The sequence below is a fragment of the Vollenhovia emeryi genome, unplaced genomic scaffold, assembly GCF_000949405.1.
Source record: "Vollenhovia emeryi isolate VEMERY1.0 unplaced genomic scaffold, V.emery_V1.0 DF939134.1, whole genome shotgun sequence".
NCBI lineage: Eukaryota > Metazoa > Arthropoda > Insecta > Hymenoptera > Formicidae > Vollenhovia > Vollenhovia emeryi.
In genome coordinates, this window is record NW_011967232.1 from 2,362,335 (window position 1) to 2,376,288 (window position 13,954).

Here is a 13,954-nt window from a genome sequence, read left to right on the forward strand (position 1 = left end):
CCAATAACCCGATATTCTAGATTATATAACGTAAAGCTGTAGGATGTAAATGCGCCTTTTATCGCATCGACTACAATACGGAGACGTCACTTTTATCGAATCCGTAAAAAGAAAGGAAAATTATGCAAGAGTCACTGCCGGTGAGCGCTCGAGCTGAGCGCCGAACGGTTCTTACCCCGAACACGAATCCGAAAACTGTGGAAAAGTCTGGGAGACGGCGTGGATAACGTGCATAAAGGATAAAGGAGAAGAAGACGAGGACACGCGCCGATTCGAGGCTGTTTAATCTTTCGGCGAACGTGCGCCGGTTGCGACGGCGAGACTTTCAGGGCGACTTGTTGGTATCACCTGGCCCAACCGTCTTGGGGCACAATGTAGCGGCAATTTAACTTTGTACCTGACTTACGTGCGTGGTGCATACAAATGGGGCCGAGGGGCTCAAGCGAAATGCATCAGTCAAAGGAGTCGGGCTTGGGTAGGCGGCGGGCGCGAGGGAAGACAAGGAGGCGAGCACGACCTTAAAACCATTCGCGGAACAATACCGCACGTCAGGTCCGGAAACGGTACAACCGCAGTGTTGCGCCTGCAGTGTTTCCCCGGTATCGCCGCCGCACCATCGCCTCCCATACGCTCCGCAGCCCTCTGCATGGCCTTTCCGCGGTGGTGCGCTGGCGGTGTTCTCGCTCCCTCGCGCAATGCAATTTCAAATTAATTATGCATCGGGCTGCCCCTGGCGCGCAGTCGGACGTCGAATAATACTCCGGCAGTTCACGCCTCCGCGGCCGAAAGAGGCAGCTAATAAACCGGCATCAATTAGTCGACACGCAATACCCCTGCCGGCGCGGCGCGCGGCGCCTACGGTGTCCGGAATTAGGCGTATCCCGCGCCAACAGAGAATCGATATCATATGAAATCACGTCTCGATACCGACATATTCCCGGGGATTGACGCCAATTAAATGACAAGCTTTCCACTGGGCAACGTTAATAATGGTCGCTGCAACGATCTCTGAAGCATAAATGGGTAGAATGGCCGCGCGGATCTCTTCGACGACATTTAATGGCGTAACGTTTCATTAAGCTCTATTATTCCGTTCAACTACATTTGAAAGATACGCCATTTGCGCTACAATTTGGACTGTCATTTTCTTCTCGAAATTGACTTTTTAGACTTATGTCTCAGCTCGTGATGTATCGACTGATCTCTTTCGCCAAGTCGTATTTCGATTTTATGCAATTTCTGGTCAAGGGATCAGTCGATATGCACACGCACTTTGCGCCATTCATGCAAAATCCGTTCGGATGTGCCTGTAGAAAAATACAAACAGATTTTTGAAAAACGCTAAGCACGCAGATAGAAATGTGCACAGTTCGCCGGATCCAAATTTAAAGAAACGAACGGTCAGCAAATCAGACCAAATCGATCTCGCGCTTTTCGTGCCGTGCGGGCGCGAGGGGGTGCGGGCGAGCGGAATCGGAGCCACCCTCTACTCCGGGCGCTACAATGCACGTCGGTCACGGTAACTGCATTTCGTAGATCGATTTCGTCGCGCGCGTTTGGTGTCGATCGCGCTGAATCGGGTCGCGTTGGGTACAAATGGGAACGGCAGCGTCGAAAAAAGAGGGTGGCGCGCGCGCGAAGAGCGTCCCATCGCCGAGCGCGAAGGAGGGTGGAAGGGCCGAGAGATAGAATTAGGTATAGAAGAACGGGGGACGGGGAGGGGGAGCGCGGACGCGGGGTGTGCGAAAGTGGAAACACGGTCAAGCGGATTCCCGGTCAGTTTGGGAGAGGGGGGGGGAGGCTTAAATCAACTTGATTTAAATCGCTGAATCCGAATCGAACGAGCGCGTTCCCGCGTGCCACCGCGTTCTCCAGTGCGTGTGTGCGGTCTGAACAGGGGGTGGCGATGATGGCGATGGCGGTGGTGGCGGCGGTGGTGGCGGTCCCGCGCCGTAGCCGACGGCTATTTGAACTGCCGGAAATTTCCTCCGCGCGCGGCGTTTTAAAAAGTCAACCTCCCCGGCGGTACACGCGACCGGGACAAGGGCGGGCTCGTACCTGTCGCGGCGGGGGCAGTTTCGTGCAACGACGCCAAAAGCGTCGACCGAGTTTACCGCAACAAAACCGAGCGCCGCTCGTTGCGCTCACGTCCTGTTTTTAAAACGGCGACACGATGGAGGCGATTATTCGTCGTATTGCGGGATAAAGCGGACGATAAAAACGTTTCGCGTCTCGTCGATTATACACGACGACACGGCGAAACCGATTACTCCGCCGTGCGCGAGAATGCCGAGAGCGGAGGGGAAAAACCCCCGATCGCACGGTTCGTAGAGCCTTTAATACGTGAGAGAAGAACGATATCTGTAAATTTCAAACGACAGAAGTATCTACTAGTTTCCCATATGTATTTCGCACTGGCGAGATAAATGTTGTTTCAGGGTTGATTCGCGAATTTCAAAGAGTCTCCGTAACGCGAAGAAGCGAGAGAACGCATTGATATGGTACGATTTTATGCCCTCCAAATGCTACGTTTTTGTACAATCTTATTCATTAATTCCTGGACCTCAGTTTTACTAGGATTCACATTTTCATCATCTTTATTTCTATCTATACATCGATGAGTTTCAGACTGTAGCTCACGCAGCTTCTATGTATACTCAGGTTAACGTTTATCAAATCCCATGAGGGAATCAGGCGCACCGAATCAGACACCTGTCAGGAATTTCTTCACGGAAAGACCGGCTAAGGCAAAAATAACTAAAATTAACGTGCCGTATAAATAGTAGGGGCATCTACATTGTTTTGTATTGCAACATTCACTAAGCTTGCACAAAACGAATATAGTTGTCTCCACTACTTATCATACCAATGTGGACAACCACAGATATAGCTGTCCCAAATACTACTATTTATTAGGGTTGTGCCAACCCTAAGTAGACATGTGGTAACCACATTGGTCTCTCCGTGTTATTAGGGCATTCCTTACTTCCTCCCTATCAAGCCCTGACCATACATAAGGCATGGCTGATTTCATTTCTACTCGGGTTTGTTGCAATACATACAGCCTGAAAGTCAGTGATTTATATAAACGAGAGAAATGATGATAAAAATGCAGGACCAGGCATTAATGAATAAGACTGTACATTAAATTGTACATTACGAGAAATCAATTACGAAAAATTGGGTCAGCGATGTTTGCTTACCGAGACCCAGTTCATTATACTAATACTATATCTACAATGTTGATACGAAAGGAAGAATTCATATAGGTATCACCGCTAAAACGGCGGTAAACTACGCGAAGCACTTTACTGAAACTTTCCCGGGTACATAGATTCTGACAGACCAACAATTGCCCCAGTTCTATAACGAGCTTTCGTAGTCGCGATGAGATAATTTGGGTGCTATGCTACCGTAGACCAAAATCCTTTGTTGTGATGCCGCAACTATCTTCCGCAAATAGCGCACTGTATATTAGCTGCATTCTGCAAATGAGATTTCGACTGTGTCTTGGAGTTGAAAAAAGTAATTGATAAGGAGAAGAATTGCCGTGTCGCAAACTTAGGCACCGGAGAACATCAGTTAACGCGCAACGAGGTAACAATTTGGAAAATAGCAGCGAGAAAAGATTGCGCAAAACTGACGTCGCATTAAAAAGCCGTGGTACCAGTTACATCGCACAGGGCGCATTTGGTACACAGAACGTTATACAATTCATTAATTTGCAATTAGACACTGTGCTGTATCCGGCGAGAATCGTCGTTCTTCTCCGCTACCCGAGGTATTTACCAATACTTTCTCATTAATGATGCGGCTAATTATGAAACGCCAGTTCTTGCACGGTCGCCCGTTGCGTTTCGCTAGGTGTGCAGGACGCTAGTCAGTACGTAGAAGCGGCTCCAACTGTTAAGAAGAAACTTGGGTGAGAAACTTGGTCGCCGCGGCCGGAACTTTCCTGTTTTTCCACTCGTTGCTATTCATGACCGGACGGAAAAATCGTAGAGCCAGGGGGTCGTCGAGACCGAGAAAGAGTGCGCCGGGGATCGGGAGGGGCCGGCAACTTCTCGGAAAGTATTATCCCGGGGGTTTTTCCGTTCGATGCCCGGTCGCACTTTTAAGTCAAAGCGAGCTGTTTCCAACGACGACGGCTATCGTCGCTGACGCCGTCGCCGGCGTCGTCGAAGCCGTCGGGGTCGCCGACGTAGTTGTCTTCGTGTCATCGAGGATCTCATTAAAAGCATAGCGAGCCACTCGATTACTTACTCTTCGCCCCTCCCCCCCATCCTGCCGTCGTCCCGTGCCGTTTCTATCATTCGTTTTCAACGTTTCCACCCTTCTACAAGCATAAGTATGGCATGCTGAATTAATGAGATGACTCTTTCGAGGAATCTCCCGTCAATGAAGTATCGTTAAAAAATTGCGGATGCGCTGGAGAAATAAACCGCGGGAAATGAATTGAGCGTGAAAAATAATACATGGTTAACTCTATTTTTAGATAGCTGCACAACTTGTTAAAGCATACGTTAAATGTAAACGAGCCTCAAATCGCGAGCAGAGTGTGAATAATAATTTCAATTAGGATTACTGTGTGTAATCTAGAAGACTGGTGAACCCGTAGCCATATAAAATTATAAGTGTTCCTACAAGTATCACGTCCAGATATATTTACACGTGAGACGCTATTGTATGCATGATCAATATTAGTACTAAATGCAAGTGAAGATTTCACGGGCGGGTTGGTCAAATAAATATTTCCTCGGGCAAATGGACTCAGCAACGTATTATTTCCTGTATTTCCTCTCCAGTGTTTACGCCCGATACCCACGCAGAAAACCTTCGCACCACGCTTATCCGATGGGGCATTGAAAATAAATTTAGCGGGAAATCGGCGTGTCATGGCGTGACTCGCCGGAGGTGGGACGCGCTCCAAACAGTTTCCTGCGGGGCTAAGTTTGACGTCGAATTGATTGGGCTGCGCTCGTCGGTCTCTACGAGCCGGCCAGAGGTTGTGTAGTGGCTGGCGACGCTGGTGTTGGTGGCGAACGGTGACTGCGACGATGGTATACGTAGGTCACGCAATAGACCTCCGTGTTTCTCGCCACCACCGGTGCCCCCGGCGAAAAGTGAAACGAAGTGCCGTCGAAATCGCGTCGGAAAGTTTTTCCGAAATCCAGCGTATGTACGCTATAGAATTTGATGTGTGCGAATAACGGCGCTTACGTGTTCGATCGGTAGGTTCCCGGAGGTCCCCGCCGGTTCGCTGGGAGGGAGCGCCGAGAACAAGACTCCCTGCCTCCACCTCCACCGATATCCTCATCTCAGATAAGGGACAAACTTTTACGCGGTGTCGTTGGTTTGCGCCGATTCTTTCTCTCGCCCCGGCGCGAGGGAGCTTTTACCATCGGAGGGGGGCCGTCTCCGGCTATCCCCTTACCTCCCGAAAACTAAGTGAGAGGCGGCCGCGTATTCCACGAAGGGTGCCGCTCGCTTTTTCCGCCAGAAGATTATCGCTGACAATAAAAGTCAGACCGCCGTGATTCCACGTCGATCGGCGGGAACGCCGCGCGGGGGTGGGCGAGTTGCGCCGTCGGAAAAGATACAGGAGGGAGAGGAGAGAAACAATGGGAGTGACGGAAACGTAAGGGACGTGAAGAAAGGGGGCGGAGGAGAGGGGGTTGAAGCGTAAGGGAGGAGAGAAGGATCGCCTGCCTGCCAGGGTTGTTCGGTGACGACTTTACTCCTTCCATTAATCAACCCTCCCCGCTTTTGTCGCTTCTACCGTTGCTGGCGCTCTGGCAGTGGATGGTATGGGGTGACTCGCCTTAAGCCACGCTCTGTAGCCACGTTGTTCTATTGCTCTTAACGCTAATGCTACCCACCACCCGTCTACGAAGAAAAAGGAGGAAAGACCCTACTTCGAGGCATCTATACCTATGGGACCTTACCGGCGTAGATCGATTGGTAATTCGCATTGAACTACCCCTTCCAACGGATATTGCGTACTCTCTCTCTCTCTCTCTCGCTTTTCTTTCGCCTCTTTTCAAAGCTTCCGTTGAATTAGTGGCAAGAAGTAGATCGAGTAAAAGATTGTGCCTACCTACAAAGTATATCCCGTACAGCTAATTAGCGTTTATTATTTCTATACAACTTCGTAGATATTTTATTATCAATAGTAGCGATGTTAAACTGCCAATGAATTTGAGGAGAACGAAAAATAAATTATGATATATGTATATGAATAGTACGAATACAATTGAACCAATTTATGAATTTGGTATAGTAGGAATAGTAAATTAAGTATGGTGAATAAATGTACGATTCAAAATGTGACTCGTTACTAGTTTTATGTAATTACATATTTACTAGGTCGAATAAAATATAGCCGAATTTGTTGCTGCTACAGACTTCATATAATAAACTTTTGTAAGTAAAATTATTGCTTTTACACTTAAAAATTCGCTGAAACAAATCTATATGTTTCATAATATTAGAAGCATACAGGGAAAACATGCAACGGATATACATATAGTATACTATTCAAAAATAGAGAATTATGAAGTAAGCACGATGTTTTAAATAAAATGTGCAAAACCGTCATGTTAATTAGAACCTGACCGAGTTTCTTTTATGATGAAATGCCAGCAGTTTAATTCCCAAGGAGAGGAATATTTTTCGTGAAAGAAACCTATTTATAACAGCGTGGTTTGCGCCGTAATTCACCAAGCTAGCGTGGCAGAGAGGGAAAATCAATCATTCCGGACTGCCTTCTTTTAATGTTAAATCTTTAATTATCTGAAATCTTTTGGAAGTGAAAATTAGCCGAGGATTAAATAGACGGTATTACAATCGATATACTTACATCCGAAGCTGTATTATTACTAGGAGGAGAATTAAAGGTGGAATAAATGAAAGTTTGAGCCGCGCGACAACTAAGTCAGACGGAAAGTTGCTAATAGCGTTCAAGAAAAAGAAATAATTAAGGAGGGAACATAATGAGATTGCGAGAGAGGGAGAAGGTGGTTGGAGTAGGAAGGTGTGAGGAATATAGCAGTGATGAGAGAGAGAGAGAGAGAGAGAGAGAGAGAGAGAGAGAGAGAGAGAGAGAGAGAGAGAGAGAGAGGTGGGAATAAGTGAGATAAAAAATGAGAGAGTCAAAAGACGGAAAGTGTAGAGGTAAATTTTCTCGGCATTTGTCGCTGCCGAGACGAGAGAAAAATATTATGCGCGAGATATGAATGTCAGGTAACCATTAAAGGCTAATTGCTGGAGTAACGATTTCTTTAAAAAGAAGCGCACTTCGCGCGCATATGAAAGTAAGATGATAGTAACGTTTTAGCGTCTAAACACAGAAAAAGATTTCTACACATTTAAACATTTTCAACGTAACATAGTTTTGTTGCTTTCTTAATGTATAATCTTGAGTATTATAATAAAGTTACGTCTCCTTAAAAGTATGAAAATTACATATCTGCTATGTTAGGACAAATGATTGAAAAACAAAATGTATAAATATCTTGCAACATATTGTATCACTGTGTCACAAAATATATCAGCGCTTCCCCGTTAATTCCGGTGATATTGTCATAGTCGGATTATCCTCTTCTCATCTATCTCAATCTCCTACATCTCATTCATTCGCATTACCAAACTTTCGTGAATAATATTTCTTCGCGAATATTTCTAGTGGTATTCTCTGTTTCTGCATCTAACGTAAGTTGTGTTTCTCATCTCGGGTCTCCCAACTCATCTCTACGAATCTTTACCCATCCCCTTCCCATTACCACTCAAGCTTCTTAGCGCTTTAGAAAATTTTCTTGTGCTTCTTAAACTTTCTACCTGAGCCAATTTGGTACACGTCCGCCTTGTCTTTTATACATCTCCGCAACTTGTACCGTCTCGTTAGTTGGACATCGCTCGTACCATCGTAATCTTATTCTCAGATATTCCATTTTTTTTTACCGATGTGTGGAAAACAGTTTCAGTTTTACCCAAAATTAACAACTCTCTCCTAGTATATATACTTCTTTATATTCCAGCAGACACGAAAGATTTTTAATCTTAAATTTTTATTGAATTCGATTTTGATATTCCTTTTGGTATGAATTTCAAATTTCTTTTACTTTTTAATCCTTTATCCAATATATTGTATAGTGGATAGAATATTGCATAGTTGGGTGTTGGTCACTGTTTGACAATCGGAATGACAAAACAATTGTCATTTGGAATAAGAACTATCTTTTAACTGCATCATTGTCTCACTTGTAACAGCAAGTCTCTACTATACAAATTGTATTGCTCCTCCTTTACGACGATTTTAATGATCATTCTCGCGCTCTCTAAGCTGGTAGGTAAGTGACTACGTGTTTCTTTTCGCTCAAGTTGTGTCATTTTGATTTGATCATGTAATAAACTATGACCATCAGCCAAGTTTCGATTTTAGTATTCCCTTTGTTATCAATTTTTAATTTCTTTTAATTTTTAATCCTTTATCCAATACCGTGTAAATATTGTATAGCGGATAGAACATAGTATAGTTGGGTGCTGGTTACCGTTTGATAACCGGATTAAACGATTGTCTTTTGGAATAAAAACTATCTTTTAAGTGCGTCGTTGTCTCACACTTGTAACAGCAAGTCTCTACTTACAAATTGTATTGCTCCTCCTTTACCACGGTTTTAATGATCATTCTCGTGTTCTCTAAGCTGGTAGGTAAGTGACTACGCGTTTCTTTTCGCTAAAGTTGTGTCATTTTGATTTGATCATATAATAAACTATGACCATTAGTTAAGTTTTACTTGGATTTTCTCGCAAAAAATTAGCTATTTTTAGACCCTAAAATTTTGAAGTTACTTCTCCCTAGAGAACGTGAGGGTTTTTTTTTATTTAATTGTTACTGCGTCGCTGAAAATTGCTTAAAGCGAAGCCCAAATGTCCGATTTATAATTATGTATTCTTTTAATTATTAAAAATCGATATAACATTAATTTACGCATCATCAGCCGCGTTGTAAAAACTCTCGAAGCATTTTTTCATTTGTCACGTATTCTTATGACTATCTCTTCGGGCATTATATTATTATATTATATTATCTTGTTTGCATAAGCAACGCTCTCTCATAATTTTTCTGAAAATTCTTTATTCATGGGCGAATGCATCTAAAACAAATAACAGTATAAACCTAAATGACATTTTCACTAAAAATAATGAGAACGCGAACAATACTCCTAAGAACCTTAACGTCATTCCTCGAGAGAGTGACGTAAATATTTCTAATGGTACTCTCGGCGATCTTAAAAGCGTCTTTTCCCGTCGTACACGGCGAATCGCATAAAATAACAACGCTGTGAATTTCATAACTTACATTTACTCCTTTTAACTTGTTTAAAAGCAATTTAAAGAAGGGTATACTATAACAATAAAGCGGAAACTTGAAAGTTCTGTATTACCTTTTGCACAATTTTGCATTTGTTTGAAATTTTCTATTATACGTATTTATCTTTTTACACATTAAGATCAATACATAAATAACTGTATAATACACAAGTCATTATATAAAATATGAAATTATCAAATAATTAAATCTCTTTACTCGCATATAAAAGCTCGTAAAAATAAGATTGCGATCAACTAATTTTATACTTTTGCAACGTTCGCAACGTTAAACGCCAAGGTTCAGATGTATCGCCACGGCCGCCGTAAAGGCTAATGTTTTCATCTTCTGATCGCTCGATCGAATTTGTGGTCTCTTACTACCGATACGGCATCTTGAGAGTTTAGCGATGCGGACGTAGCCCTCCGTTGGTGGAAGAGAACGCCCCTGAACGTTCTGCAATTCAGGCAAAAATAACGCTGATATCCGATCACAATAGGAGCACAATGGACACCGGGGACGATGACTACCCCGGCTCGGGGCACTCAAAGAAATTGGCTGGTGGTTTCCTGACCCCGAACGCCCGGACCTTAACGGATAGTTGGAAACTCCGGGAGCAGGTGGCTTTGGTGTCGTGCCCCGAACCAAACCGAAACGCTTCGGAAACCCCTTCCTATTTCCTCTCACCTCCGGCCCTTCCATCTTTGGTAGGGAAGAGTCGGCCCGGTCATTCTTTTCGCATCGCATCCGACAACGGAGTTACCGGGCGTTGAGAGTTCTTTTAAATCCCGAATGCTTTTCTCGTCCCTCCTCTCTTACGAGCGCACCACCCCGTCCACGCCTTGATCGTCCGTCGCCGATCACCCTCTCTCGTAACTGATCTCCCACACGGTCGCTAAGTTTCCTCCTGGTATACGTGATCTCGTGGAATCGTCCCGCTATCGGAAAGACGATCGGCTCTCTCGGAGCCGCGCACCTCCGGGCGTCCCGTAAGACTGGGGGTTTTGTCACCGACAGGGACAACCGGCGGAATCGCGCGATCGATGCGCAAGATGTCAATGGATGATTATTGCAGCTGGGCAGCTGCATTTTACATGCAAACGAATATGATTGTAATCCTATATCGCGTTGCTCGCTCACGCAATTAAATAACCATTAATGTGGCCCGCGCGCAGCGTGATTATACATTAAATCACGGTCTGATATTCAGGGCAAATAAATAGTCGCGAATTATGCGACGCGGGAAATCGTAACTACCCACGCTGAACAAGCTGAGAGAGCATGTACAGCGCTTTCCTGATGCATTCGAGCGTGGCATTGGATTTCGCGGAAAAAAATAAAAGGTAGAGCTGTGACGGGACCGTTGTGCCCCGCGAAGCGCGATTTCACGAGTTCTGAAAAAGAATTATGCCACGTCATAAATGGCGATACGCACAAGAGAGTAATTGCTCGAATGTCCTAGCAGATGTAAGTGTATAATTGTTTGCCGTACCTAGCAGCAGAATTGATTGAATTTCCTGCATTTTGCGTTCATTGATTTAAGATGTCAGCTTCTAATGAACGTAAAACAACATATACATTTTGCTATATTGTTTAATGTACAGTAATATTCATTGTACTTTATATACTTTCCAACTGTATAATTGAAAATATTTTAATTGTTGTATAAAAATATTTGAATGGGCTAACAAAAAACCTAGGATTGTTTATTGGAAAGTACATTTGAAAAATTCCATTATGTAGTATTTATAAATGTAACGTAAATGTAAACGTAAATTATAAATGTTCTTAATTTCTAAAATTATTTACTTATTGACTTGTACACAGTTCTTAAATATTTTCATTTGGCTGCAAATTTTATATAACAATATAAAACTATTATATACATACGTACATGTACATATTTAAAATAATGAGAAATATTCAATGTCGAGAAATGGTACTGTTAAATAACGCGAATGTTGAAAGTAGAGCTAATGGATTATGTAGGTGTAAAGCTATTTCTTTACTTTTATATTTTTTGTATATATTACTTTGAGAATATTCTGTTGTTTGTTACAATTTTATGAGTATTACTACTAACTAATTAAAATTTATATGTCAATTATTACGTCAAATAAATGCGGATTTTGTCAAATATACCCTCTCGTCCCATTTATTTCGACTTCCATTAACGGTACATGTAATTCGCTAATTACAGTCGATTGCATGCTACATATATGTCAATTAGGTATGTCTGCGACCATGTATATATATATGTATCATGGCGATGGCAATCGATCGTCAAAGCATTCAACGTATTAAAATTGATCAATCGACCAGTTTATATCTAATTAAAATTTATGTTTTCAAATTAAACTTATATCGCTTTCGAAACATATCTTAATTATTGTGACATCAAGTTATTCGTACCATATGCTCCGTACATGTATATATATATATGTATATACATGTATCAAAATGTCATGTATTTACTTCAATTGCAAATTCATAAATTATGTAAAAATATGAGGAATAAAGTGCATACTTTATTTGTGTATTATTTATGTTTTCAATTGCAGTCTGAATATCCATTCAATTGTATTTATGTCAGAATGTTTAGCCGATGGTCATGTAAGATACGTGTATACTAAACGTACATACATGTGTATACTAAACGTACATGTATATGTCTAAATGTCACAGAAACTAAAGTTTAAATCAATCGGGGTCAAGGAGAGTGCAATCATGAGTTTATAGCTTCTCGATGAAAGTAAATGGTGGAACAAGTCCTGTCTGGCAATGTTGAACGATCAAAGACACGAACTTGACGAACTATTGAGTACGCTTCGACCTGATTAATTCTCTCTGGCACGTGCACGAGCTCCAATTACCATAAAGTGCTTTTTGTTTGGTATTATTTATAATTGAAAATATTTGAGATAAATTTATATTAATGGAAGATTTAAAAAAACATTTAAATTGCTATGTTATATAAGCCAAAAATAATTCTACGATTATAATGCTCTTTGTATTGTACATGAATACTAATTATATTTTACAATTAAATAGAGAAGATGCGATTCTTCGCTCGCACTAGATCTTAACCTAATAACATTTCTGAAGGAATTTTGTATACTTCTTTCAACTTGTTAGCAAAACTGTGCCCCGATTATTTGTCGGTCTTGAAACACACGTTTTTATTAGAATAAATTTACATGTTTAAATCAATAATCAATTAAACTTATAAAGCTAATAAGCATTTTTTTAATCATTGTAAAGAATTTATTGCGTAAAATATGACCCCAACCAGGATTTGAACCTAGACGAATTTTACAGTGATTTAAAAAAAGATGCTTATTAGCGTGCAAAGTTAAATCGATTATTGATTTAAATATATGTATTTACTGCTCCAATAAAAATTACGTTCCGAGGCCGGCAAATAAGTTTGCTAAGTTGGAAAATATATTAAAAATTTACAGAAAAATATTATAAGACTACTAAAATGAAGAATAAAAACCGAAGATGGCATCTTCTCTATTTAATTGAAAGATATTAGTCTAATTTCACTTATTATTGTTAATTATATTTTATTTCTTTTCTATCTTAATTTCTATATGTATATTTATATATGAATAAACAATTGTAAATAATTTTCATCTTGTTTTATAAACAACTAACATATTAAAAAATTTATTGAAAAAGAAATTTATTTGGTTCGTTATTTTGAGAAATTTATTATTGTGTTTGTGCTTTAATATGGACAAACTAACTTATATCTTTTATGTATGTTTCCAAGTTATTTTCTCTATGTTTTCTCTATTTTTAAATGCTTGATATTATATTTTTTAATTACATTGAACAAGATTCATTAAAAAATGTAAGTCAAGCACTTTTAAAATTAGTTTTTTAATCAGAATTGAATTATAAGTCATATTATTCAAATCTCTTTTAGTTGCATAATTAATAATGTTAAAACATCACGCCATCCATTCATCGGCCATTGTAGATTCAATGCACATCCAAGTTCTTCGCATTAAGTGATAAAGGTTTACATTAATCTTTGTTAAAATGCACGTTCGTATTCTGCGGAAGATAAATAAGTCGTTAAATGGTCGCGATAGAGCAAATTTTCTTACTTCGTCGCGCTAAATGTGGGAGATAAAACGGGCTTAAAAATTAAGACTTAGCCGTTGAGCTCATAGCACCATGTTATCCGCGTAATGAATATATATGCAAGAAATATGCGGCATAGATAACAAGCTAACCTTACGTAACAAGGTAACCGTTTAACTAAAAAACTCAAAGCTTCCGCTAATAATAAGTCATAACTGCCGGCGCGTGCGTTCGCCGCGTGTTCGCGTGTTCATTGAGAGAGCCCGACTTGCGATGCACAAGCGGATACACACGTTAGACTTGAGCCAGATTTCGGTAGTAAATCTGAGTTTACAAGAGGGAGATTCAACGTGTTGCCCAGGGCCAGCACGAAATTTATGTGCAGCCGTTCTCCCCCGTGCCATGGTTATGCAGGTAGATGCACCGGCGGCGTCTACGCTCTTCTCCCTGATCCGCGTCTCGCGCATCGGCCTTTGTAATGCAGCGATA